Here is a 26168-nt window from a genome sequence, read left to right on the forward strand (position 1 = left end):
ACATTTCTGGTGGGAAGGCAACTTCTTTGGAAACGAGTTTGGCAATTTCTTACTACGTTCTTACATTTACCAATTGACCCTGCAAACCCACTTCTAGGTATTTACCCAAGAATGTTGAAAACATATGTCCACACAAAGACTTGTACTTGAATGTTCATAACAGCTTTATTCATTATCACCCCAACTGGAAACAACCCCATTGTCCATCAACAGGTGAATGGTTAAGGAAGTTATGGTTTGAATATACCATATACAATATACCATACACCATTCCATCCATCTATGATGGAATAGCGCTCAGCGGTAAAAAGGAACAAGTATAGTGATACATCAACATGAACAAATCTCACAGACCTCATATTGAATGAGGGAAGTGAGACACAAAAGATTACATGTTGTATGATTCTCTTCAGTGAAGAAGAAAAACTATCCTATAGTGATAGAAATCAGACCAGTGGTTGCCTGAAGCATGTGGTGGTGGAATGGAGGAGATTTACTGAAACGGTCACAAGGGAATGTTCTGGGGTGTTGGTGGTTACATGGGTGTATACGTATGTCAAAACTCATCAACCTGTATACTTAAAATATGAATTTTGTTGTATATAAATTATATCTCAAAGACAAATTGCAGAAGAATGTATGTAGATTTTTATCATTCACATACTTGTTTTTATACATATAGGATCTCTCTGAAAATATATACAAGAAACTGGTGATACTAGTTGACTCCAGGGAGGAGAACTGAATGGATGGGGAAGGGACTCTACTTTCTATATCTTTTAATTTTACACCTTGTGAATATTTGAAAAATTAAAATATTTTCAATGCTTCTCCTCCAATTTCCTTTATTCTCTACTTCTGGTGTTCCCTTTAGATGTCTTTTGGAACCTCTCAGTCTTGAGAGGTTCCTCCTTGTCTCTCAATTGCTTTTTCATATTTTAAAATCTCAGTCACTGGCCTACTTTTGGGTGAATTCTTCCGTGCTGGCTTCCAGTTCTTTAATTTTCTTTTTAACTATGTCCAGTCTAGAGTTCATACCCTTTGTTGATATTTTTAAGAATTACAATTATTGTATTTTTCACTTCCAAGATTTTTAATTGGTGTTTTGCCTGTCCGTCCGTTCTTTTTTAGTTCTGCATGTTTTTATTTCAAAGTGTATTGCCACTACTTCCGTCTTTGTGAAAGTAAATATTATTCTTACTGATTGCTCTGAGTGCCCTAAACATACTTGTTTTAAACTTTTGTCAGACTGTTCAACAAAATTAATTTAATCTTGCAATGAAGTAATGTTCCAGTTATTGGCTTTGGTTGGCTGTTTCTCATCATTTAATTTCTGTGTGTATTTTCGAGTTTCATTTGTTAGTTCATTTTCAGTGGAAGGTTTTTGGTTTGGTTTTGCTTTTTTGTTTCCTTTTTGGTTCCACCCTTCTCTGCCTAGTGATTTTATAATAGCCTTCAGGTCTGGTCTTTTGTAAGCATTTGGGGACTCCTGCTTCTTCCAGTGATACTGGGAATATTCAGTTACTGAACCATCTGGGGTCTGGCTTATTTGCTGTCTGCAGGGGTGAGTCTCTCTTCTCTCACCTCCCTAGGCCAATGACTGGTTTTAAGCCATAGCCGCATCAGTGGTTGTCAGCAGTTTATTTTGAGCTACTTTCTGGATCCAGGGTACTCCATTCCAGACTTTGGTGTTAATCAATGAATGTGGCCCAGCTGCTCTCTCATGGGAGCACTTTTAGTTCCTGTTCTCTGCAGGAGATGCACCCCCAGGACCACTGCTTTACCTGCTTTATGTCAAGAACCCAGCATGTCCTCGCTTCAGTCTTGCTCACTGCTCTATGTTCTGGTCCATGGAGACGTTCATCTTGTTTTTGAGCCCTGCTTTGATCTTTTTGTCCCCTCCCTCATCATTCTCTTTTTCACTTTGTGTTTGATACAATGGGGAGGATGTGCATCTTGCCTTCATACTTTTCTTTAAATTGATTCACCTTTCTTCCTTAGAATTATTTGCAGAAATAATATCCATGGACTCATGAGTCAACTGTCCTGGCTGTTTTCCAATATACATTAAAAATACTTTACGTGAAAGATTTTGAAATCCTTATTTATCTTGCCCTAAATCATATTCTTTACCAATATTTCTCATATTTGCTGTGTATGTGAACCACCTGGGGAATCTAATGAAAATGTAGATGTTGATTTAGGAGGTTCAGCGTGGGGCCCGAGACTCTGCATTTCTAGCAAGCTTCCAGGCAATGCTGATGTTGCTGGTTGGGGACCATACAATGACTAGCAGCTAGGTGTGTACCACAGTCTGAGAAGCATAGGAGCGGAGGATATTAATAGTAATTGTCAGTGCTGGGACCTGAACTTAAGTGGTGTCACCCAGAGGCCCAGCACTGGGCCACTTTGTGTTCTCCTGATGTCCTCTGCCTCTAACCTGAGTCCTTACCAAAGGTGGAGCGAGGCACAGATGCTGTGCTTCAGGTCATTTTTCTATTCATGTGCCAGCCTGTTGCACCAGCTTTGTGTACTAGACTTGCTGTTTTTCTGGGACATTTTTTTTTTCTCAGGAGGAAAACTCCTTTATAAAAATATCCCCTGGTCATCTGCCACACCAGTGCAAGGCCCAGACATGCCTGAGTCCTGGATGACTAATGGCTTTACCCTGTAGCTGGACCTCTGCTTCGCAGATGTGTGCTTCCAACTAAACTGCGTGGGCCTCAAGACCAGAGACTCTTTATTGTATGGAGTCACATCCTGACTACCCAGTGAGGAGCTCAGGAAATATATGCTTGTCCACCTGACTTTGTCCTTGGTACCTTTCTAAATAAAACGTGCAGGGTATCAAAGTTTGAATACTTCACCTTTTCCTACAACCTACCGTGGAATTAATCAGCAGCAGTATGAGCATCCAGAGGCCTTAGTCACTGGTATTTCAGAAGAACATTTGGGTAGAAAACTGCATGAAAACAAGATATGCTGTGATAAAGGTAGAAGTCCAGGTGATTCTTTTAGGGCCCAGTGGAATCTTCTATTTAGACTTGTTTATATTCCTTTTTCAAAGAGAGGTATGTATCTTTCTGTATATTTGAAGGCACCTTCATCTCACAGAATTGCTATTTAATCATGATGGTGCTGTGTTTCTGTGAAATAAGCCAGTGGCAATTTAAGAGTCATGAGTCATTCATGGTACTGAATTGTAATTTGAAATGCAGAGACATCTTTCTGTCTCCACCAATCTGCAGTGGACCCTAAGGACAAGCCATCTTGAGAACATGAGTCAAGCACTTGTGCACTCAACGTTTAGGAAATGAGTTTTGGCTTTTTTTACCCTGTTCACGCATCAGTAAATGGTGAGATTTGCTGTGAAACAAAAAGGCTTGGCTCTTCTTAATAATTTTCAAACCGTTCAGTGCCTCTGCATTGAGCTACAGTTTTTGTTTCCTTAGATGTGTCCTCCCCTTGGTTTTCCATGGCCAAAAGCCATGACCGGAAAGGTTGTGTGTGAACAGTGCCCTGGAATCCAGAGACCCACTCCTACCTGTACAACCAAGCACTTCTCGGATTTCAGTGTTAGAATTCAGAAAACCAGAAAACAAACCAAAAATAACAGCAACAGGCCACCGTCAAAGCATCCAGTCTTCTAGGGAGATTGATTCAAATGTCAAGCCCAGGACCAACCTCAGAGATTCTGATTTAACTAGTCTGGCATGGAGCTCAGGAGCCTGCATGTTTAACCAACCCCACCCCGCTCTGCCCCAGGTGATATGAGCATCACCCTTTGAGGAACCTCCCTGTGTAGAGAGGACTTTAGTGGCTCAGCCTTCTGTTTGCAAATCCCTCATCCCCTGCTGTGCATAAAACCCGTTAAACAGGAATGGAGTCCCGAGCCTGGCTGTCAGCTTCTGTAGCCTCACTCCCTCGCTCCTCACAAAGTCTCTGTGTCCTCTGTGCCTCAGTGTTCCCTACTAAAAGGTGAGCGATATGGATCTCTGCCATTTGAGAAGGTTGTACAGGCAAATAAACTCATGTTGGTGACAGTGATGAATGAAGAGTATTCATGGAACCAGAATTGGAACTTTATTTTATAGAGCACTGTGACTGACTCTCACTCCTTTGAGATTTTCAAGGGGGTCCAGTGTTATTACCAAAGAGGAAGATTTCACAAATGGAGGAAATTAGGCTCCAGGAAGCTGGCATTTGTTTTTCTTCGTCGCTGTGTACCAGGGCTGGGTGTATTTGTCTGAGAATCTTCCTTTTTGACAAACTTTGGGGCGTGAGAGCCAAATGAATCCTGAGGGAGCAGAGGGGGTCTCTAAGCTCCAGGTGCCTCTAAAGGTTTCCTTTTTTGTGACTTTCTTTCCTAAAGGAGATGGTGGGCCGATAGAGGGATGCTATGCTCAGTGCTACACAGCTCAGATTCACTGGGTCAGGCAGCTCTGCAAGTTCCTTTATGTGTGTTAAAAAATGCTTAATGCCTTTTGACATTAAGAGCCCCAAGAACTTGCTATCATATTAGCGAATCCTCTGAGGGAGAGATTCCTGAACAAATCTGTGAGGTCACGCCTAGGCCGGCTGTTTCTGCCTCGGGAGCTCAGCCATGCCAGCCTCTGGGGTGCCCATGCATAATAAACCGCCCACAGAGCAGGCTCCAAGTGCATGGGGAAAGGTGGTCGCAGTTTCACTTGGAGGTAAAAGCTGATTTATTTTTCAGCCATGAAAATATTAGAAAAGGAAGATGTCATTTGCCACTTTTTAGTTAAAAATATAAGGACCTTTTAAAAAACACAAATTTCCTAGCATGGAGTGGCATTCAACAGTTTTGCAATTAAAATGATAATGAAACATTTCTCATAAGAACTTCTCTTTAAAATCAGTGCGATGGGTTCACAGCACACCATTAGAAGGAATTATGTAAAGCAGCCTCTCTGTTCCAAGTTTTAAGATCTAATTTATTCCAGATTCTGCGGGAAAAAACCGTTCATGTGACAAGCCTGCTAACAGATGTCAATTTAGTTTTATAGCACATGTCTGCACTTCAGAGTCAGAAAATGGAGATTATTCTTTTCGCCTACTGTTTATTACACGACACAGCTTCATAACACTATGCCCTGGAGGACAGCTGATTAATAACCTGTGGGCAAGCAACTTATCACCCGCTTTCATCTTCTGCAGTGTTGAGTGTAAGCTTTATTTCACATTACCCTTTCGGATTAAGAGAGGTGCTGGAAAAAGCAAAGGTGACAGAAAATGGATTTTTCTGTTTTAATGTCTTGTAGGTCAGAGGACAGATTATACTGTAGTGAAGAGAAATAAGAGAAAAAATGGGAATTATTCAACTAGATAGAACTGAATCTATATAAAAACGTTTTTGTGGTGTTGGTTGGTAAAACAAAGTAATTCTATATGAAAGATATTATGTCAAACCAACCGTAACAAGAACTCTCCACTTCTTCACATTCACAGGGCCCATTTCTCAATGTTCACATGGTATAGTAATTATTGGTTTATATGTTACATTTCTGTTCACATTCCCATCTGTCCAGTCCATCCATCCATTTATCCATTCCTCCATCCATCTATCCGTCTAATAAATATTAAGCATCTTCTATATGCAAGGACCTATGCTTAAATAATAAAGATGTAGGGGCAAACAAGTCTCTTTTTAATTGAAAAAATTTTAAATTGTGGTAAAATACACATAACAGAAAATTTACCATCTATCTATTTTTAAGTGTGGTTCAGTAATGCTATGTATGTTCACATTGTTGGGAATCTCTAGAACATTTTCATCCCACAAAACTGAAACTCTGTACTCATTGAACACCAATTCCCCTCATCCCCCAGCCCTTGGCAACCACCATTCTACTTTCTGTTTCAATGAATTTGACTATGCTAGGTGCCTCGTATAAATAGAATCATACACTATTTGTCTTTTTGTGACTTATTTCACTTAGCATAATGTCCTCAAGATTCATCCATGTTGTAGCATGTGACAGGATGTCCTTTCTTTTTAAAGCTGAATAATATTCCCATGTACGTATATACCACAATTTTGTTTATCCATTTATCTGTCAGTGGACAATTGGGTTGCTTCCACCTCTTGCCTATTGTGAGTAATGCTCACAAAGGGTGTGCAAATATCTTTTCAAAACCCTGCCTCTAGTTCTTTTGGATATATACCCAGAAATGGAATTGGTGGATCCTATGGTAATTCTATCTTTAATTTTTTTGAGAAACGGCCATACAGTTTTTCATAGTGGCTGTACCACTTTACATTTCTACAAACACGTGTCTTAAGATTTAACACATTTCTAAAAAGGCAGAAATGTGAATCTGTAGTGAGTGCTACAGAGAAGTGTGATGTGCTATGGGGAGTGTTTAACAGAGAAATCCAATCTAATATGCCATTTATTTTTGTATTCCTGATGCCTAGTCGATAGTGGAGACTCGGTAAGTGTTCGGTGGGTGGGAGGGTAGGCCATGGCGACCCTTTTCCTTTGTTTCCTTCCTGCTATGCAGCTGCCCTCTGTACTGCAGGAATGGTAATGGAGGTCAGTGAGAGCATTTGTTAATAGATTACTAGCTTTTCCTTGGTTGCCTCTACGGCTCTTTTGCAAGATTATGGAAAACATTTTCCCAGTAATGTTCTTTTTCTTATTCTGTACCTCGTCTAATACTTAGAGATGTTGAGATGTTTCCAGCAGATATGTCCCTGCCTCTTCTTTGGGGGAGAAAAAAGAAAGCTGCCTGAGTATGTAAGATGACAGTGTAGTGATGTTAGGGAGTCGTGGGGTATTCAGGGAGAAAATGTTCTTTCTATTCTTAGAACACTGCCTGTATTCCCTAGAAAATTTTGTTCTATCAAGATAGCAAAAGGGCCTCTCGCTCATTTTCTCATTCCAGTAACATTTTTCTCAATCCTGTGCTATTTATAGATACTTTCAGTTGAAATTTCATTTTTGAGATTTTTCAAGGGATTGTCTGATATTTAAGATATATAGGCATATTTGGAGACTTAAACTTCTTGATCCTGGTTTTACAAAAGGAATCTTTTTATCTGATCCCCAAACCAAGGAAAGACATGTTTATTATTCTGCCCAGTTTTTAATTTTGTTAGCAATTGAGGCAAAGGAAGAGGCTGGCTACAGAAATACTTGGCACAGCTCTTTCCTTAGAAACTTAGATTGTTTTTGCTGTTTGCTATGGCATTATTATTCTGATGGGCTAGAGAGATCCAGTTATCTGTCTGAAATGAGTCCTGAGGGTTTTTCACAGTTGCCCTGCACACGGTATTAGCAGAGGAAAACAAACGTTGATGACATTTTCCGAATGCTGTTTTGGGGGCAGGTGGGAGTATGGGGCCAGGTTGCCCAGTGGAGGGGTCACTGGCTTTCAGCCAAAAGGTCTCTAATGCTGCCTTTCCCTCCTGCTAGTTGTGTGAAAAGCATAGGCAAATTAAGCCCTCTGAGCCATGCTTTATTTTTCTGTAAAATGGGGATGATAATACCTTTTGTGTGAGATTGTTAGGATTAAAGACAAAAGGTCTATAAAGAACCTAGCACACAGTGCCTGGGCTGTTGATCCCCAGATGGTAGCTGTGTATTTAATAGTTGCTGGGTTGAATTGATTTGAATTGTTCTGGGCCGATATTCAAATACTTGGAATGGAATATTATGGTGTGGACCATTTGGTGTATTTCATTGTTCTTCTGCTTTCTTAGTGATAGTGGGGTATTTCCGATAGGTCAGCCATTTACTCTAGAAAACGTTAGAGAGTCAGTATCCTGGATTGGATTTTGGAAGTGCTTAGAACAGCAGCAATGTGAATCTGATGTCCAGACATGCCTTCAATGTCCCTGGGATCAATCTTTCTGCAGTGACAGTAATAAATATGGTTGGTGTGCATTTCAAATAGTTCACCTGCTTCATGGCATTGGTAGAAAGCTTGTAATTCAGTCATTTTTTCCCATGTCCATGTCTTGGGTATAAGCCCCACAGGCTTATTGAGTATACCGTTGTGGAATCATTTGGGTGGTGAGTATTGATGTCTTCGAAGGTATTTTATATAGTAATAACTCTTTAATACTTGCCACTACATTTGCCTTATGACATTGAATCTCCTCTAGGTTGATCTTTCTCTCTCTGAAACCCTCTGTTAGATAATTTTGACTCCTTTTTGGAGACACATCAGGTATAGCACCAACTGTTGGCTTAACTAAGTGTTCAAGAATATTCTGAATAACTAAATTTTCTGACTAAATGAAAGATGTGCTGTTGCCCACCTCTGTCTTTATTGTTCCTCTACTGTGCTACTTACTGTGTTAAGTATAAACACCTCATCTGATGTGCAAGGTCTCAATTCAGTTTCCAACTTCTTTATTTTCCACCACTTTTCTACAGATATTCTATGCTCTAACCTAACCAGACAATTTTATTTCCAACTTGCCAAAACTTCCTCACCCCATATAACTTCAGTCACAATTCCTTTTGTCACTCATATTTTCTCTGTATCTGAACAAGTCAAAATTTCACTCATCTTTCAAGGTCTGCTTCAAATGCTGTCTCATCCACAAAGCTGTTCCTAAAAACATTTATTTTAGTGGTTTTTAATTATATAAATTGCATATGTTCATTGTAGAAAATTTAGATAATAGAGAACACAGAAAGTAAAAAGATGAAAATTAAAATCACCTTTAATTCTACCTCTAAGATAACTACTATTAATACATATAGTCAATCCTTTCAGATTATTCTCTGTATAGTAAATATATTTTAACAAAATTAAAATGGGATCATACTGTATATGCTATTTTATAATCTGCTCTTTTGTTATTGACTATTTTTTTTAGAGCAGTTTTATGTTCACAATAAAATTGAGCAGAAGGTACAGAGATTTCCAGTATACTCCCTGCCCCCCACACACGCAGAGCTCCCATTATCAACGTTCCCCACTAGAGTGGTACATAGTTTATGATATGATTCAGTCTTCTGTGGGTTTGGACAAATGTGTGATGACATGTATCATTATTATGCTATCATGCAGAGTATTTCCACTACCCTAAAAATCCTCTGTTTTCACCTCTTCATCTCTCCTGTTGCCCACTTGCCCCAGACTGCTGGCAACCTCTGATCTTTTTACTGTCTCCATAGTTTTGCCTTTTCCAGAATGTCATACAGTTGGAATCTTACAGTATGTAGCCTTTTCAGATTGACTTCTTTCACTTAGAAATATGCATTTAAGTTTCTTTCATGTCTTTTCATGGCTCGATAGCTCTTTTTATTCTTTTTTTTTTTTTTTTAGTGTTGAATAATATTCCATTATCAGGATGTGTCACAGTTTATCTGTTGACCTACTGAAGGACATCTTGATTGCTTCCAAGTTTTGGCAATAATAAATGCAGCTGCTATAAATATCCATTTGCTGTTTTTTGTGTGGAAATGTTTTCAACTCCTTTGGATCTTATAAAAATAGTGTTTAATATTGTATGAAACTGCAGAACTGTCTTCTAAAGCGGCTGTACCAGACCATTATGTATTCCTACTAGCAGTGAATGAGAGTTCCTGTTGTTACACATCCTTGCCAGCATTTAATATCAGTGTTGCAAATTTTGGTCATTCTAATAGGTGCATAGTGGTATCTCATTGCTGTTGTAAGTTGCATTTGCCTGATGACTGACATATGATGTGGAACATTTTTTCATATACTCAACTGCCATATGTGTGTCTTCTTTGGCGAGGTGTGTATTAAGGTCTTTGTCTAATTTTTAATCTGGTTGTGTGTTTTCTTATTGCTGAATTCAAAGAGTTTTTTCTCTGTTTTTGGATGTATCCTTTGCAAATATTTTTCCCAGTCTGTCACTTATCTTTTTCTCCTGACATTTTCTTTCACAGAGCAGACGTTTTTAGTTTTAATGAAGTCCAGTTTATCTTATTTCTTTCATGGATCATGTCTCTGCTGTGGTATGTAAGAAATCATTGTCAAATCCAAGGTTGTCTAGATGTTCTCCTATGTTATCTTCTAGGAGTTTTATAGTTTTGTATTTTACATTTAGGTCTATTATCCATTTTGAGTTAATTTTTGTAAAGGGTATAAAGTCTGGGTCTAGATTCATTTTTTTTTTTTGTAGGGGATGTCCAGTTTTTCTAGCACCATTTGTTGAAAGACTGTTTTTCTTCCAATGCTGTCCTTTGCTCCTTTGTTAAAGATCAGTTGACTATTTATGAGGGTCTATTTCTGGGCTACCTATTCTGTTCCATTTATCTATTTGTCTATACTTTTGTCAGTACCACAATGTCTTGATTACCATAGCTTTATAGTAAGTCTTAAAGTCAGTTAGTGTTAGTCTTCCAACTTTGTCCTTCTCAATCAATATTGCATTGGTGATTCTTGGTTTTTTCCTCTCCATATAAACTTCCGGATCAATTTGTTGACAAAAGAAGTTGCTGGGATTTTGGTTAGGATTACATTGAATCCATAGATCAAACAGGGAAGAACTGACATCTTGGAAAATATTGAGTCTTCCAAACCGTGAATGTGGAATATCTCTCCATTTATTTAGTTCCTACTGGATTTTATTCATCACAGTTTTGTGATTTTCCTCATATAGATCTTGTACATATTTTGTTGGATTTATATATATTTAAATATATTTATTATATAAATATATACTAATATATAAATATATATTATATATAAATGTATATATTAATATATTAATATAAAACATACATTTATATGTTGTATATTTATAAATACAACAAATATTTATATATAAATAAATATTTATTAATGTATAATTTATATATTAATATATATTTATATATTACATAATATAATACATATATAATATATAAATATATAATAATATATTTATCCATACAATTGCGTTCTCTGTGACTATTTACAAACATGCTATAGAACTATATTTTGCTAATACATAAAGATATCTGAGATAAATGTTAAAGGCCCCAAACAAAGATCCAAATAGTATGTTACCCACTATTTGAATAAACGTGAAGAGTTTTACTTACATATGTATGTGTGTGTACTTTTTTATTTTTTAATAAATTTATTTATTTTATTTATTTATTATTTTTGGCTGTGTTGGGTCTTCGTTGCTGCCTATGGGCTTTCTCTAGTTGCGGCGAGCCGGGGCTACTCTTCATTGTGGTGCGCGGGCTTCTCACTGCAGTGGCTTCTCTTGCTGTGGAGCACGGGCTCTAGGTACGCGGGCTTCAATAGTTGTGGCTCGCGGGCTCTAGAGTGCAGGCTCAGTAGATGTCGTGCACTGGCTTAGTTGCTCTGCGGCATGTGGGATCCTCCTGGACCAGGGCATGAACCTGTGTCCCCTGCATCGGCAGGCGAACTCTCAACCACTGTGCCACCAGGGAAGCCCGAACATTTTTTTTTTTTACCGTGTGTATTTTATACTTTTTCTATAACCTATAATGAAATACATATTTGCAATGTAAATATTAAGACCTGCATATATTCTGATTAATAGGTGTATCAGAGTTTATTTAACCACTCCCAAAATGTTAGGCATGTCGATTATTTCCAGTTTTTAACTACTATAAACTGTGCAGTGTTAAGGCTTTTCATACATATTGCTAAATTACCCTTAAGAGAATTTGTACCATTTTACTTTACGGGGATTCTTACAGTGAATGTGATTGCTTACCTCTTTGAGTTTCCCAAAAATTTTTTTTTTTTTTTCACACAATAATTCCACATTTACTAGAGGCTGTAATTCAGTGAGTAAAAAATGATACTAGAATATTAATATTTAGATATTGGAAAAGAGTGACAAATGTCTTTGAGATATGACTGTGATTTTATTTTTAATATCTTTATTGGAGTATAATTGCTTTACAATGGTGTGTTAGTTTCTGCTTTATAACAAAGTGAATCAATTATACATACACATATGTCCCATATCTCTTCCCTCTTGCATCTCCCTCCCTCCCACCCTCCCTATCCCACCCCTCTAGGTGGTCACAAAGCACCGAGCTGATCTCCCTGTGCTATGCGGCTGCTTCCCACTAGCTATCTGTTTTACGTTTGGTAGTGTATATATGTCCATGCCACTCTCTCACTTTGTCACAGCTTACCCTTCCCCCTCCCCATATCCTCAAGTCCATTCTCTAGTAGGTCTGTGTCTTTATTCCTGTCTTACCCCTAGATTCTTCATGACATTTTTTTTTCCTTAGATTCCATATATATGTGTTAGCATACAGTATCTGTCTTACTTTCTCTGACTTACTTCAGTCTGTATGACAGACTCTAGGTCCATCCACCTCACTACAAATAACTCAATTTCATTTCTTTTTATGGCTGAGTAATATTCCATTTTATATAAGTGTCACATCTTCTTTATCCATTCATCCGATGATGGACACTTAGGTTGCTTCCATGGCCTGGCTATTGTAAATAGAGCTGCAATTAATTTTTTGGTACATGACTCTTTTTGAATTACGGTTTACTCAGGGTATATGCCCAGTAGTGGGATTGGTGGGTCATATGATAGTTCTATTTGTAGTTTTTTAAGGAACCTCCATACTGTTCTCCATAGTGGCTGTACCAATTCACATTCCCACCAGCAGTGCAAGAGCGTTCCCTTTTCTCCACACCCTCTCCAGCATTTATTGTTTCTAGATTTTTTGATGATGGCCATTCTGACCGGTGTGAGATGATATCTCATTTTAGTTTTGATTTGCATTTCTCTAATGATTAATAATGTTGAGCATTATTTCATGTGTTTGTTGGCACTCTGTATATCTTCTTCGGAAAAATGTCTATTTAAGTCTTCTGCCCATTTTTGGATTGGGTTGTTTGTTTTTTTATTATTGAGCTGCATGAGCTGCTTGTAAATTTTGGAGATTAATCCTTTGTCAGTTGCTTCATTTGCAAATATTTTCTCCCATTCTGAGGGTTGTCTTTTGGTCTTGTTTATGGTTTCCTTTACTGTGCAAAAGCTTTGAAGTTTCATTAGGTCCCATTTGTTTATTTTTGTTTTTATTTCCATTTCTCTAGGAGGTGGGTCAAAAAGGATCTTGCTGTGATTTATGTCATAGAGTGTTCTGCCTATGTTTTCCTCTAAGATTTGATAGTTTCCGGCCTTGCATTTAGGTCTTTAATCCATTTTGAGCTTATTTTTGTGTATGGTGTTAGGGAGTGTTCTAATCTCACACTTTTACATGTACCTGTCCAGTTTTCCCAGCATCACTTATTGAAGAGGCCGTCCTTTCTCCACTGTACATTCCTGCCTCCTTTATCAAAGATAAGGTGACCATATGTGCATGGGTTTATCTCTGGGCTTTCTATCCTGTTCCATTGATCTATATTTCTGTTTTTGTGCCAGCACCATACTGTCTTGATTACTGTAGCTTTGTAGTATTGTCTGAAGTCAGGGAGCCTGATTCCTCCAGCTCTGTTTTTCGTTCTTAAGATTGCTTTGGCTATTCGGGGTCTTTTGTGTTTCCAAACAAATTGTGAAATTTTTTGTTCTAGTTCTGTGAAAAATGCCAGTGGTAGTTTGATAGGGATTGAATTGAATCTGTAGGTTGCTTTGGGTAGTAGAGTCATTTTCACAATGTTGATTCTTCCAATCCAAGAACATGGTATATCTCTCCATCTATTTGTATCATCTTTAATTTCTTTCATCAGTGTCTTATAATTTTCTGCATACAGGTCTTTTGTCTCCTTAGGTAGGTTTATTCCTAGGTATTTTATTCTTTTTGTTGCAGTGGTAAATGGGAGTGTTTTCTTGATTTCACTTTCAGATTTTTCATCCTTAGTGTATAGGAATGCCAGAGATTTCTGTGCATTAATTTTGTACCCTGCTACTTTACCAAATTCATTGATTAGGTCTAGTAGTTTTCTGGAATCATCTTTAGGATTCTCTATGTATAGTATCATGTCATCTGCAAACAGTGACAGCTTTACTTCTTCTTTTCCGATCTGGATTCCTTTTATTTCCTTTTCTTCTCTGACTGCTGTGGCTAAAACTTGCAAAACTATGTTGACTAAGAGTGGTGAGAGTGGGCAACCTTGTCTTGTTCCTGACCTTAGTGGAAATGGTTTCAGGTTTTCACCATTGAGGACGATGTTGGCTGTGGGTTTCTCATATATGGCCTTTATTATGTTGAGGAAAGTTCCCTCTATGCCTACTTTCTGTAGGGTTTTTATCATAAATGGGTATTGAATTTTGTCGTAAGCTTTCTCTGCATCTGTTGAGATGACCATATGGTTTTTCTCCTTCGGTTTGTTAATATGGTGTATCACATTGATTGATGTGTGTATATTGAAGAATCCTTGCATTCCTGGAATAAACCCCACTTGATCATGGTGTATGATCCTTTTAATGTGCTGTTGGATTCTGTTTGCTAGTATTTGGTTGAGGATTTTTGCATCTATGCTCATCAGTGATACTGGCCTGTAGTTTTCTTTCTTTGTGACATCCTTGTCTGTTTTTGGTATCAGGGTGATGGTGGCCTCATAGAATGAGTTTGGGAGTGTTCCTCCCTCTGCTGTATTTTGGAAGAGTTTGAGAAGGATAGGTGTTAGCTCTTCTCTAAATGTTTGATAGAATTTGCCTGTGAAGCCATCTTGTCCTGGGCTTTAGATTGTTGGAAGATTTTTAATCACAGTTTCAATTTCAATGCTTGTGATTGGTCTGTTCATATTTTCTATTTCTTCCTGATTCAGTCTTGGCAGGTTGTGCATTTCTAAGAATTTGTCCATTTCTTCCAGGTTGTCCATTTTATTGTCAAAGAGTTGCTTGTAGTAATCTCTCATGATCTTTTGTATTTCTGCAGTGTCAGTTGTTACTTCTCCTTTTTCATTTCTAATTCTATTGATTTGAGTCTTCTCCCTTTTTTTCTTGATGAGTCTGGCTAATGGTTTATCAATTTTGTTTATCTTCTCAAAGAACCAGACTTTAATTTTATTGATCTTTGCTATCGTTTCCTTCATTTCTTTTTCATTTATTTCTGATCTGATCTTTATGATTTCTTTCCTTCTGCTAACTTTGGGGTTTTTCTGTTCTTCTTTCTCTGATTACTTTAGGTGCAAGTTTAGGTTGTTTATTCGAGATGTTTCCTGTTTCTTAAGGTAGGCTTTTATTGCTATAAACTTCCCTCTTAGAACTGCTTTTGCTGCATCCCATAGGTTTTGGGTCGTTGTGTCTCCATTGTCATTTGTTTCTAGGTATTTTTTGATTTCCTCTTTGATTTCTTCAGTGATCACTTCATTATTAAGTAGTGTATTGTTTAGCCTCCATGTGTTTGTACTTTTTACAGATCTTTTCCTGTAATTGATATCTAGTCTCATAGCATTGTGGTCAGAAAAGATACTTGATACAATTTCAATTTCCTGAAATTTACCAAGGCTTGATGTATCCTGAGAATGTTCCATGAGCACTTGAGAAAAATGTGTATTCTGTTGTTTTTGGATGGAATGTCCTATATATATCAATTAAGTCCATCTTGTTTAATGTATCATTTGAAGCTTGTGTTTCCTTATTTATTTTCATTTTAGACGATCTGTCCATTGGTGAAAGTGGGGTGTTAGAGTACCGTACTATGAATGTGTTACTGTCGATTTCCCCTTTTATGGCTGTTAGTATTTGCCTTATGTATTGAGGTGCTCCTATGTTGGGTGCATAAATGTTTACAATTGTTATATCTTCTTCTTGGATTGATCCCGTGATCATTATGTAGTGTCCTTCTTTGTCTCTTTTAATAGTTTTTATTTTAAAGTCTAGTTTGTCTGATATGAGAATTGCTACTCCAGCTTTCTTTTGGTTTCCATTTGCATGGAATATCTTTTTCCATCCCCTCACTTTCAGTCTGTATGTGTCTGTAGGTCTGAAGTGGGTGTCCTGTAGAGAACATATATATGGGTCTTGTTTTTGTATCCATTCAGCCAGTCTGTGTCTTTTGGTGGGAGCATTTAATCCATTTACATTTAGGGTAATTATCGATATGTATGTTCCTATTTCCATTTTCTTAATTGTTTTGGGTTTGTAATTGTAGGTCTTTTCCTTCTCTTGTATTTCTTGCCTAGAGAAGGTCCTTTATCATTTGTTGTAAAGCTGGTTTGGTGGTGCTGAACTTTGTCAGCTTTTGCTTGTCTGTAAAGGTTTTAATTTCTCCATCAAATCTGAATGAGATCCTTGCTGGGTAGAGTAATCTTGGTTGCAGGTTTTTCTCCTTCAACACTTTCAATATGTCCTGCCACTCCCTTCTGGCTTGCAGAGTTTCTGCTGAAAGATCAGCTGTTAACCTTATGGGGATTCCCTTGTGTGTTATTTTTTGTTTTTCCCTTGCTGCTTTTAATATGTTTTCTTTGTATTTAATTTTTGACAGTTGGATTAGTATGTGTCTTGGCGTGTTTCTCCTTGGATTTTCCCTGTATAGGACTCTCTGTGCTTCCTGGACTTAACTATTTCCTTTCTCATATTAGGGAAGTTTTCAACTATAATCTCTTCAAATATTTTCTCAGTCCCTTTCTTTTTCTCTTTTTCTTCTGGAACCCCTGTGATTCGAATGTTGGTGCATTTAATGTTGTCCCAGAGGTCTCTGAGACTGTCCTCAGTTCTTTTCATCCTTTTTTCTTTATTCTGCTCTGCAGTAGTTATTTCCAGTATTTTATCTTCCAGGTCACTTATCCGTTCTTCTGCCTCAGTTATTCTGCTATTGATCCCTTCTAGAGTATTTTTCATTTCATTTATTGTGTTGTTCATCGTTGCTTGTTTCCTCTTTAGTTCTTCTAGGTCCTTATTAAATGTTTCTTGCATTTTCTGTATTCTATTTCCAAGATTTTGGATCATCTTTACTATTGTTATTCTGAATTCTTTTTCAGGTAGACTGCCTATTTCCTCCTCATTTGTTAGTTCTGGTGGGTTTTTATCTTGCTCCTTCATCTGCTGTGTGTTTTTCTGTCTTCTCATTTTGCTTAACTTACTGTGTTTGGGGTCTCCTTTTTGCAGGCTGCAGGTTCGTAGTTCTCGTTGTTTTTGGTGTCTGTCCCCAGTGGCTAAATTTGGTTCAGAGGGTTGTGTAGGCTTCCTGGTGGAGGGGACTAGTGCCTGTGTTCTGGTGGATGAGGCTGGATCTTGTCTTTCTGGTGGGGAGGTCCACGTTTGGTTGTGTGTTTTGGGGTGTCTGTGGACTTATTATGATTTTAGGCAGCCTCTCTGCTAAGGGGTGGGGTTGTGTTCCTGTCTTGCTAGTTGTTTGGCATAGGGTGTCCAGCACTGTAGCTTGCTGGTTGTTGAGTGAAGCTGGGTGTTGGTGTTGAGATTGAGATCCCAGGGAGATTTTTGCTGTTTGATATTACATGGAGCTGGGAAGTCTCTTGTGGACCAGTGTCCTGAAGTTGGCTCTCCCACCTCAGAGGCATAGCACTGACTCCTGGCTGCAGCACCAAGAGCCTTTCATTCACACGGCTCAGAATAAAAGGGAGAAAAAGTAGAAAGAAAGAAAGAGGATAAAAGAAAATAAAGTAAGATAAAATAAAATAAAGTTATTAAAATTAAAAATAATTATTAGGAAAAAAAATTGTTTTTAAATAAAAAAAAAACAAAACCAAAAAAACGGATGGATTGAACCCTAGGACACATGGTGAAAGCAAAGCTATACAGACAAAATCTCACACAGAAGCATACACATACACACTCACAAAAAGAGGAAAAGGGGAAAAAATAATAAATCTTGCTCTCAAAGTCCACCTCCTCAATTTGGGATGATTCGGTGTCTTTTCAGGTTTTCCACAGATGCAGGGTACATCAGGTTGATTGTGGAGATTTAATCTGCTGCTCGTGAGGCTGCTGGGAGAGATTTCCCATTCTCTTTGTTCTCACAGCTCCCAGGGCTCAGCTTTGGATATGGCCCCGCCTCTGTGCTTGTAGGTCTCCGGAGGGCGTCTGTTGTTCACTGAGACGGGACGGGGTTAAAGGAGCCGCTGATTCGGGGGCTGTGGCCCACTGAGGCTTGGGGGAGGGACGGGTGCGGATGCGGGGCGAGCCTGCAGCGGCAGAGGCCGGCGCGACGTTGCACCAGCCTGAGGAGTGCCGTGCGTTCTCCTGGGAAAGCTGTCCGTGGATCCTGGGACCATGGCAGTGGTGGGCTGCACAGGCTCCCAAGAAGGGAGGTGTGGATAGTGCCCTGTGCTCGCACACAGGCTTCTTGGTGGTGGCAGCAGTAGCCCTAGCGTCCCATGCCCGTCTCAGGGGTTCGCGCTGCCAGCCATGGCTTGCTCCCGTCTCTGGAGCTCCTTTAAGCAGCGCTCTGAATTCCCTCTCCTCGCGCACCAGGAAACAAAGAAAGGTCTCTAAAGGTTTGTTTGCATGTCTTTTATAGAACGTAGCTAGCTCCGTGTATCATAGTTACCTGGATATGTAGTGTATCTTTGTGATACATTGTTTCTCTATGATGCACTATGAAATTTCTGAGATAGTGACTCTATCATATTCACCTTTTCTCCACTGCAGCACACAACATAGTGCCTGGCCCATGTGAAATATGTAACAAATAAGTACAGGTGCAGTTAAATGAGTTAGTTTCACACTGTTAGTGAGCATCTGTCTACAATGATGGTAGTGAAACTTCAGCTGGGTGAGCATCCTGAGCTCATAACCCCCTTTATAGGCCACTATACTCATTGTGGAACATCGTGAAATACCAATATCTGTAATTTAATGATTTGACCTAGGAATAATTTCACCAGGAGAAAACATAACTCTTTATATGTATGTAATATAAACTCAGAACAAAGGCCACGTGTAACCAAGCTGTAGGACTAAGCAGGATTAACGACTTTAGCCAATTAATAATTGGTTGCCACCTTCCATTCATTTTCCTTCTATTGGCCCTTGGTGGCAGACAATTAGCAGAGAGTATGAAGGCTTAAGAAACACTGATGATTTTTGTCATGTGGGAAATTACCTTGATGCAATATAGCCTTCACATATACTACCAGGTAAACTATCCCATGGGTTATGCATCACAAATTAAGATGCTTTAATCACATGGTTTATTGAATCAATTAAAAACACACAGTGAGAAGTAAGGGGAAAGAGATGGAGTAGGTGTATGTACTTAGGTTTGGGTGCAAGTGAGGTAGAAGGACCACACTGCATGAGTCTTGGTCAGTTGGTCAGTCTCCGCCTCCTCTCCCCCCACCCCACGTTCTCCCCCTGCAACCCTTCCTCTCTCATCAGCCTTCCCTGCTGATGGTGTGGTTACAAGGAACAGACCTGAGGTTTGGAGCAAGAAAGCTCAATTAGAGAGATACAGGGACAAGTGTGTCTGGCCACAATGGTAAGCTCACCAACTAGTCTATGAGCAGCTATGGATTTTATCTTGTAGACTCTCTGTGGAGCTAGAATGGGTGTAACCAATGGGTGACCAATTTAAGACTTCATAAATATTAAGTGTCTCATACATCATGTATGTGTAATGTTTAGTGACAATTTTAGTGTTTACCCAGCATTTCTATCTCTTTCTATGTTCAGCACATCTATGTATTTTATTTATGCCTAATGTCTCATAAGTTACTTATCTGTATTTAGCATATCTTACAAGTTTCACCTATCCCATTTGATTTCTCATTTTCTGTAGCAGAATTGCTTATTCTCAAATAAAACAATTTAAAACTTAAAACTGATAAAATTGTGTTGATTGTTAATCCACTTCAGCATTTACATGTTCAAACATCTGTATCCAGTATTCCATAGAAGCCATTAATAGGCCCTAGTTAATAAAAAAAAAATAAAGTGAGCAAAGTGAGGTATTTGACAATCCTGTAAAGTCACTCTGAACTTCACTCTTGTGGTATAGAAATTAGCTGTAGAAGATAGAACTGGGTATGCACTTATCTTAGGACCATCCCTGGAAATTGTTTTCATTTTTTTTTAAAATTTATTTATTTATCTATGGCTGTGTTGGGTCTTCGTTTCTGTGCGAGGGCTTTCTCTAGTTGCGGCAAACGGGGGGCCACTCTTCATCGCGGTGCGCGGGCCTCTCACTGTCATGACCTCTCTTGTTGTGGAGCACAAGCTCCAGACGCGCAGGCTCAGTAGTTGTGGCTCACGGGCCTAGTTGCTCCGTGGCATGTGGGATCTTCCCAGACCAGGGCTCGAACCCGTGTCTCCTGCATTGGCAGGCAGATTCTCAAACACTGTGCCACCAGGGAAACCCCTGTTTTCATTTTTTTTTTAAGATATATTTGATGACCATTTTTAAAAAGCTCTTTATTAAATTTATTACAATATTGCTTCTGTTTTATGTTTTGGGTTTTTGGCCGTGAGGCATGTGGAATCTTAGCTCCCCAACCAGGGATTGAACCCACACCCCCTGCATTAGAAGGTGAAGTCTTAACCACTGGACTGTTTTCATTTTTTAAAAACAAGATTTCTTATATGAGTTTGTTCTTTCATCATTCAACTCCCTTAAAGTTGATCTGCAGAAAAAGTTATTTTGGCATATTTTTCAGCCCCATATTGCCCAAGACAGTGCTTTATGACAAGTAGAAATTTTTCTCCTGTGGTTAGATTCTGGTTAATTGAGATTTTGCTGTTCAGCTGATGGCTATCATTTCAGAGATGGTTGTACTGGAAGATATGTATTTGAGGTACAAAGTCTCTGTTTTAGGTACAGGACAGCCAGGATCTTAAAACTTCATAGAAAATTGAACTTGCCAAATCACGAAGTCCCCCCTCTTTAGCCATTGGTCTCAGTTTCTTCCCTAATGTAGGTTTTAACACAAGCTGTTTCAAAGAGGAAAGTAAAGAGTTAAACTTTAACCTCATCTAGTTTTCCTGTAAAAAGTGCTAATGTGTGGAGAAGCCAAAAGCATGACCAAGGGCTTCCCTGGTGGCACAGTGGTTAAGAATCCGCCTGCCAATGCAGGGCACATGGGTTCAAGCCCTGGTCTGGGAAGATTCCCACATGCCGCGGAGCAACTAAGCCAGTGCACCGCAACTACTGAGCCTGAGCTCTAGAGCCCGTGAGCCACGACTACTGAGCCAGTGTGCAGCAGCTACTGAAGCCTGTGCACCTAGAGCCCATGCTCCACAACAAGAGAAGCCACTGCAATGAGAAGCTTGCTCACCACAACGAAGAGTAGCCTCCACTCGCCGCAACTAGAGAAAGCCCACAGGCAGCAACGATGACCCAACGCAGCCAAAAAAGAAAAAAAGTATGAGCAAGGGACATAAACAGAAGGAATATTCTACCCACTGGAGAGTCTGCTCTCAGAATGCCCTTTGTTCATTTAACAACACAGGGAACCAGAAATGGAAGACCCAGCGCACTCAATGAAATAATTACTTAGGGCTCAGAGAGGTACAGGAAGTAGAGGGACAGGGATTTGGCCAGCAGTGTGGTTTTTACATAAAACAAACATGTGCTAATGTCATGGATGGCACTTTCTATAAGTTTCCCCATGGCAGTTACTCGAACTTTTCTCCCTCATGGTTGGGCCTATAACAGACAAAAGCTGAAGAACATTTGTCATGTACAGAAAACCAAATATCATTCCTTTTGCTTCTTACACATTGTTATCAAGGGTATTCTTTCATTAATGTTTAGGGGAAAGTCAGAATAATTTTGCATGCTTTAGTTCAGACCAGAATATTCCTATTTATATTTTTTGACAGGCTCATATAAGTGTGTTTAATTGAGGCAAATTCAGTTACGTATAAGAAGACTCCACATTCAGTAATCAAAATGAAGAATAAGATACTGTGGATAAGAAAATCTCCTATCCCAGTAGAAGAATGTTAATGTATTGGAACAGCAAGAGATATTAAAGGAACTTTGGCTTTATATGACATTTTCCTGACAAAGATTCCTGTACTGTAACTTAAAGTGCAGTTTTTGAGGAGCCTTTCCATTTAGAGTAGATTTAACAATCATAGGTATAATATAGGGTAGAAATTTCCAAGATATTATTGAATAGCAAAGAATAAATGAATCCTGTTCCCTAGGCAACCACATGGAGGGGTATAACATCCCTCATGCTCCTGAAATGAAGTTTAAAGTTGCTACTATTTTTGGTTTTGGCTTCCCCTGAAAATGGTTTTTATGCCTTGAAAACTTTTTTATATATATAATGAATTTTGAGCCCTTTCCAACTCTTCTCTCTATAACATTAGTCTTGAATATAACAGCCTCTCCATCCTTTGATCTCAGCATGTGTGGCTATAAGAGAAATGGCCGCCCTGGAAATCAGATCAAATTGGGGATGGAAACTAATATCACGAGAAGTGAGGGTAGAGCAGAGACACTTTCAGCCATTCAGCAGGCTTTCATAATTTCAGGAAGAAAAGTACTCTGTGGTTTTCTAATCCACTCAGTCTTTTATGTCTTTTTGTTTTTGTTTCTTTTTTTTAGCTAATATGTTATAGGACACTCAGCTTTTTTAGGGGAAAAGCATTTTAATGATGGGATGGATGCATTTCTGATGTTTTCAGTAGTTTTTTTGTGTGAGTGCCCAGTGTCATCTGTTTGGGCTTTTTATCTCCTATGTGATTCTCCCAATATTGACATCCTTTCTCATCTGTCACTCTTCTCTCAATCTTTTCCCTCCTTGCTCTCTTGCCTTAATTCTATTTGTTTTTTGTTTGTTTGTTTGTTTTTTTGCGGTACGAGGGTCTCTCACTGCTGCGGCCTCTCCCGTTTTGGAGCACAGGCTCCAGACGCGCAGGCTCAGCGGCCGTGGCTCACGGGCCCAGCCGCTCCGCGGCATGTGGGATCTTCCCGGACCAGGGCACGAACCCGTGTCCCCTGCATCGGCAGGTGGACTCCCAACCACTGTGCCACCAGGGAAGCCCCTTATTTGCTTTTTAATGATTTCTTTCTACCAGACCAAAAGTGTATACACTGAGCGATTGTGATCTTCTGAGCACTGACCCTCTAAAGAAGGTACACTGAGAAATGCCTGCAGATGTGCCTGATGTGGGCAACCTTTCAGAAATACGGGGTCTGGTTGCTGACACCATCTCTTCCGTCTTGGGGCTGGTAGGGTCTAAATACCCAGAAAGTCCAAGGGACTTCAGGAATGCCTTCCAATAAAAATATCTCTTAAGTACATTCTGCTGGTTAGATTCATTTGAGTTAATTAGCTAATCTTTTATTTTTTTCCGGTTTTAATATTTATTTATTTTGTTTATTTTTTTGGCTTTCTCAGGTCATAGTTATGGCACGTGGGGTCTTTGTTGCAGCACGCGGGCTTTTCTCTAATTGTAGCGTGCGGGTTTTTCTCTCTCTAGTTGTGGCGCACGGGTTCCAGAGCGTGTGGGCGCTGTAGTTTGCAGCACGCAGGCTCTCTAGTTGAGGCACATGAGCTCAGTAGTTGTGGTGCAAAGGCTTAGTTGCTCCACAGCATGTGGGATCTTAGGTCCCCAACCAGTGATCGAACCCGTGTCCCATGCATTGGAAGGCAGATTCTTTACTGGACCACCAGCGAAGTCCCAATTAGCTAATCTTTTAAAAAGCCATCTCTCTCTGGAAGATTGAGCTTATTCTTGCCTGGACATCAGCTACTTAAACCATATGACCTCATTTGTTTCTCGGGTAGGTGTCTCATAACACTTGGCTGAGGGAGTGGAAGTTGACCGAGATGGAAAAGTAGGAAATTTCTGTGTCTGGCTTGATGAACATTTTGTAGTAAAGAGCTTTGTCCAGCCAGAGGGCATCTGAGAGTGAATGCCATGGGTGTGAAGTCACAGGAGGTGAGAGAGGAAGGCAGAGGAGGGCAGGAAGGAGAAATACTTAGGTATAGATTTCCTTCTTGGTCATTTCGATTGTGGCTGTGGAAGTGCCCAACAGCAGTTTCTTAGCATGCTTTCCTTGTGCAGGGCAGCCATAGGTTGTTAATGCTTGTTATGTACTAAGCACTCTGAATTATTTCATATTCCATGCCACAGACAAAGAAGAGAGCCTGGATTTTTGTTGTTGTTTTTCAGTTTTGCTGGATACTGTTGAACACTTTTTAGGTGTTCACTAAACACTTTTTGAGGCTCTCCTGTAAATCAGGAACTCAACCAATGAAGGGCAGCAATGATGAGGGTCCTTTCCCTCAAAGACATCATGGTCTGTAGGGGGAGACAAACATTTGTGCAAAAATTATCCTGAAATGTACTAAGTGCTAATGCAAGAGAAGCAGAAGAGGAGATGTATAGCTCCTTTTAGGTGGGGGGTCAGGGAGATATCACAGAAGAGGTGATACTTCAGCTGGCTCTTAGAAGTGGAATGGGAGGTTGTCAGAGGTAGGAGTGAGGGGAAATAGTAAGTGCAGGGGTGGAGACTTGAGAAAGAGAATCGTGAATTGCAAAAAGGTAAAAAATTCAGCGTGGCTTGCACAAAAAGTGATCTGTGGAGAGAAAAAGGATATGAGGCAAAAAAAAGGAGGTTAAGTCCAGGCCGTGAGGGCCCTAGTGAGCCCTGTAAAGGAGCTTGGATTTCATTTTGTAGCTACAGGGAGCTAGCAGAGGCCCTGAAAGTGGGGACTAAAATACAGTAGGCCCCTACACACGAACCTTCAAGTTGAGAACTTTCAAATATGCGAACGTGTGTTCGCATGTCCAGTCACATAAGTTCACGTGTTCACATGTCTGGCATACACTGTCACGTTCGTGCATCCTCTACAAGTGGTTGTGCTTTTGTGTACTTTACTGTACAGTACCGTATGGAGTACAGTAGTACAGTATCCTTATTTCAAGCCCAGGATGTCCAGAAGCAAGCGTAAAAGCAGTGGTAATGTAGCTGGTACTGCTAAGAAGCGCCAAGAGATAACGATGGAAACAAAAGTGGACGAAGAAGAAGTAACTGAAGAACTGAAGAGATTCATGACACAGGAAATGGCAAGGGGATTGTCTTTATTTGAGGAGGCTCTGTTAGTTTTTGAGGCATAGGACCCAAACATAGAACAGTACGTGAAGGTTGCAGCGGCCGTTCAGAATGCAATCCAGTGCTACAGTGTCATCTATGATGAGAAGAAAAGAGCTACTACCCAGACATCGCTGGATCATTTTATTAAGAGGGTAGATAGAATTGAATCCAGCAAGGAACCAGAACCGTGCAGTCAACGTCAGGCGTGAGTGAAACTGCAGCTTGCCCTCCATCTTCTATTGCTGATGATCCTTCAGCTCTACCATCTCCCACCTCCTCTCCCTCCTCCAGCCAGTAACTCTTCTTGCCTGTTCACTCAGTGCCAGCCCCTGTATGCCAGGTGTTGTACTGTATTACTGTACTTTTCAAGGCACTGTACTGTAAGATTAAAATTGTTTTCTTTATTTTTTGTGTCTTTTTTTTTACATATTATTTATGTGAAAAGTATTATAAACCTATTACAGTACAGTATTGTATAGCTGATTGTGTTAGTTGGGTACCTAGGCTAACGTTGTTGAACTTAGAAACACATGGGACTTACGAACATGCTCTTGGAACGGAACTCGTTCGTGTGTAGGGGACTTACTGTAATTAGGTTTAAAATTAGGTAGATAATTCTGGAAACATTGTGGAAGGTGGACAATTCAAGGCTGTGAACTCTTGAGAGAAGGCATAGTTCATTAGAAATATTGGGCAAGCAAGTACTAAAAAGATTGATAAGAGCCAGTGTTGGTGAAGGTGCTATCAGTCAGCCTTGGCATTTTAGCAATAGCTATTACATCTATCAATCTCTACCAAAATTTAAAATGTGGGCAGGAATAAGGTACTTTTACTTTTTGTTTTATACATTTCTGTCCCAGTTGCATTTTTACAACCGTTTTAATAAAACAAATTTATTTTTGAAAAAAAAGTCAAATCCTACTGCAATAAAAAATTAAAGCTACAAAGTCAGAAAGAGAAAGACAAATACTGTATGCTAACACATATATATGGAATCTAAGAAAAAAAAATGTCATGAAGAACCTAGGGGTAAGACGGGAATAAAGACACAGACGTACTAGAGAATGGACTTGAGGATATGGGGAGGAGGAAGGGTAAGCTGTGACAAAGTGAGAGAGAGGCATGGACACATATACACTACCAAACGTAAGGTAGATAGCTAGTGGGAAACAGCCGCATAGCACAGGGAGATCAGCTCGGTGCTTTGTGACCACCTAGAGGGGTGGGATAGGGAGGGTGGGAGGGAGGGAGACGCAAGAGGGAAGA

At 39.5% G+C, this 26168-nt stretch overlaps 1 protein-coding gene across 2 annotated transcripts in view; it reads left to right on the forward strand.

Annotated features, from left to right (window-relative positions):
- Window positions 1-26168, forward strand: part of METTL24 (methyltransferase like 24) — a 109390-nt gene that overhangs the window by 66684 nt on the left and 16538 nt on the right. The window lies entirely within an intron of this gene.

This window comes from Orcinus orca, chromosome 12 (assembly GCF_937001465.1).
Source record: "Orcinus orca chromosome 12, mOrcOrc1.1, whole genome shotgun sequence".
Taxonomy (NCBI): Eukaryota; Metazoa; Chordata; class Mammalia; order Artiodactyla; family Delphinidae; genus Orcinus; species Orcinus orca.